A 3917-nucleotide genomic window follows, 5' to 3' on the forward strand; every position below is an offset into this window, starting at 1 on the left:
TTTTTTTTTTTTGAGATGGGGTCTCACTCTGTCGCCCAGGCTGGAGTGCAGTGGAGAGATCTTGGCTGACCAAAACCTCTGCCTCCCACGTTCAAGCGATTCTTCTGCCTCAGCCTCCCGAGTAGCTGTGATTACAGGAACGTGCCACCACGCTCAGCTAATTTTTTTTTGGTATTTCTAGCAGAGACAGGGTTTCACCATGTTGGCCAGGATGATCTTGATCTCTTGACCTTGTGATCCACCTGCCTTGGCCTCCCAAAGTGCTGGGATTACAGGTGTGAGCCACCGTGCCTGGCCTACTCTTTCCTTTTGCCATTTTCCATCCCCCGACCCTCCAACCTATACAGCCTCGTAAATCTTCTTAAGCAGAATTTGAAAGAAAGTAAATGAAATTGGCACAATTTCTGTGTAGGATAATTTGGTTATTATCAAAATTAAAAATCCTTTTGATCTAAAGATCCCAGGCTAAGGATTTATCATATAGGTATAATTTCCTCATTATATGGGGTTTTCATTTTTAATTATTTTCATTTTTTTGAGACAGGGTTTTGCTCTGTTACTGAGACTGGAGTGCAGTGGTGGGATTAGGGCTCATTGCAGCCTTCACCTCCTGGGTACAAATGATCCTCCCACCTCAGTCTCCCTAGCAGCTAGGACCACAACCCTGTGCCACCACAGTCGCTAATTTTTTATTTTTTGAAGAGACAAAGTCTTACAATGTTGCCCTATCTTGTATGAGGTTATTCATTGCATCTTAGCATGTAATAGTAATGGCTTGGCAACAAGCTGAATATCCACCTGTAGGGGATTGGTTGGTTAAACAAGTTAGGATATTTGTATACAGTGAAATATTATTCTGCCTCAAGGAAGAAAATGTAGTTCTTTTTAAAATTTTATTTATTTATTTATTTTTGATATGAAGTCTCTCCCTGTTGCCCATGCTGGAGTGCAATGGCGTGATCTTGGCTCACTCTACCTCCTGGGTTCAAGTGATTCTCCTGCCTCAAGTAGCTGGGATTACAGGTACACGCCACCACCCCCGGCTAATTTTTTGTATCTTTAGTAGCGATGGGGTTTCACCATATTAGCCAGGTTGGTCTTGAACTCCTGACTTTGTGATCTGTCTGTCTTAGACACCCAAAGTGCTGGGATTACAGGTGTGAGCCACCGTGCCTGGCAAAGGTAGTTCTTTATATACTGATATGGTAAGATTTCCAAGATATTTTTCTCTTTTTCCTTTGTTTTTTCTTTTTTCTTTTTTTTTAGACAGGGTCTCACTCTGTCACCAGGGTGGATGGCACACTCTCAGCTCACTGCAGCATCAACCTACTGGGCTCATGTGATCCTCCCACCTCAGCCGCCAGAATAGCTGGGACTACAGGAACGCACCACCACGCTGGGCTAATTTTTGTATTTTTCGTTGAGATGAGATTTTGCCATGTTGCTGGGGTTGGTCTCAAACTTCTGGTCTCAAGCAATCAGCCCGCCACAGCCTCCCAACGTGTTGGGATTATAGGCCTGAGCCACTGGGCCCAGTCTATCCAAGATATTTGAAGTGAGAAAAGGAAGGACTGAACAGTGTATATTGTGTGTTATCTTTTGCATAAAAAGAAGTATCGCTGTATTTTAATGTATTGTTTACAAATATGTACAGAAGGATACATTATAAAATGCTAAGTGATTGCCTTCCAGTACTGGAGTAGCTAACGGATAGAGATGGGAGAATCAATCATTTTTCACTCTATTCTGTCATCCTTTGAGTTTTGCATTAAGATATTTCTTAATTTATATAGATCTATAGAGAAAATGTAGGTAAAGAGTGAAGCTTAAGAAATAGTAGGTAGTCATTTGGGCGTGGTGGCACATGCCTGTAGTCCTGGCTACTCTGGAAGCTGAGGCAGGAGGATTGCTTGAACCTGGGAGGCGGAGGCTGCAGTGAGCCAAGATCAAGCCACTACATTCCAGCCTGGCGACAGAGCAAGACTCTGTCTTAAAAAAAAGCAAAGAAAAAGAAACAACAACAACAGAAATAGTAGGTAGTCAGAAATTTTTTTTTTTTTGAGACAGAGTCTCACTCTGTAGCTAGGTAGCTACAGAGTGTACCAAACAAGCTGCTGGGATTACAGGCATGCACCTCCACGCTAGGCTACTTTTTGTGTTTTTAGTAAAGGCTGGGTTTGACTATGTTGGTCAGGCTGGTCTCGAACTCCTGACCTCGTGATCCACCCGCCTCGGCCTCCCACAGTGCTGGAAATACAGGCGTGAGCCACCGTGCTGGCCGGTAGTTAGGAGTTTTAGAAATGAAAAAGGGCTGGGCATGGCTCATGCCTGTAATCCCAGCACTTTGGGAGGCTGAGGCAGGCGGATAGCATAAACCCAGGAGTTTCAGACCAGACCTGGCAACATAGCAAGACTGTTTCTACCCCCAACCAAAAAAAAAAAATCCACAAAAATGAAACAAAACAAAGTAAAACCACCTCAAAAAACAAAATCAAAAAATGTTTTACACTTCTGTTGCTACCACCTTTGGGGTTCATAAAAGCATTTTTCATATGTATATTTCTTATACTAATTGATTACAAAGTTCCTCAAAACCTTTGAATCTCTTTTTTTTTATATATAAGACGGGGTTTCACCAGTTCACGCTGGTCTTGAACTCCCAACCTCAGATGATCCGCCCGCCCTGGCCTTCAGAGTGCTTGGATTACAGGCGTGAGCCACCACGCCCGGCCCAAACCTTTGAATGTCGTTAAAAACAATCTTTAAAGTGATCACTTCCAAATCAGAAAGTAAACAACAAAAACAACAAAAAAACTTCAAAAGGCTTCTTCACTGAAAGTAAACAGGTAGAGATTATATTAATATCTTGTTTATGAAATGAAGAACAAGAGGTTCATCCCTCGAAAGAGTATAGAACCCTACTAGGTACTATGAGACCCTTTGAAAACCCTGTCAAATCTATATCATTTTACTCTGAGTTAAATTATGGCTTGCCTTGACTGGAAGGATGTTTAGAGGTGAAAGAAGTGTTCAGGAGGATGTCCTGAAGAAAACCATTAGTGGACTGAGTGCGGTGGCTCACACCTATAATCCCAGCACTTTTGGGAGGCCGAGGTGGGTGGATTGCTTGAGGTCAGGAGTTCTAGACCAGCATAGCCAACTTGGTGAAACCCTGTCTCTACTAAAAATACAAAAATTAGCTGGGCGTGGTGGCAGGCGCCCGTAATCCCAGTTACTCAAGAGGCTGAGGAATCGCTTGAACCCTCGAGGCGGAGGTTGCAGTGAGCCGATCACACCACTGCACTCCAGGCTGGGCGGCAACAGCGAGATCTGTCTCAAAAATAAAATAAAAGAAAAGGAAAAGAAAAGCATTGGTGGTAGATGTTCATGTGACAAAGAAAGAGGGCCGGTTTGGCTTGTTAAGTTTACTAGAAATACGGAACAGCCTCCTGCGTCCTTTGCCTCTCTGCTGGACCTATTGAGGATTCTAGGGTTCGACACCCGGAAGCAGGTCTAGGGGATTCCGGGTTGGGCCGGATCCCCCCGGGGGCGAAGGGCGCAAGGCCTGGGCCCCTCACCTGAGCCCCAGAACCTGCAGATCCGGCTCGGCCCGGCCCTGCCCCGCCCTTCCGAACCTCACTAGCGGGCTAAGCGCAGGAGGGCGTGTGCGCCCGGATGTGCAGGCCTGGTCCTGCCCTGGTAGCCCTGCCCGACGCGGCCGCAGTGCCCAGAGGCTCAGACCTAGACCGCTCGGGCCGGTCCTCCGCCTGGCCCGGGTCATCGAATCCCCACAGCTGGGCACGTCACCACCTCGGGCGTCGCCTCCCGGGCCCAGCAGGCCCACAGATCCCGTCCCCCACCCCGCAGCGGGGAGGGGGCGCAGAGGCGTCACGTGACGCCCTGCACTCGCCCGGTTC

This window comes from Cebus imitator, unplaced genomic scaffold (assembly GCF_001604975.1).
Source record: "Cebus imitator isolate Cc_AM_T3 unplaced genomic scaffold, Cebus_imitator-1.0 Scaffold76, whole genome shotgun sequence".
NCBI lineage: Eukaryota > Metazoa > Chordata > Mammalia > Primates > Cebidae > Cebus > Cebus imitator.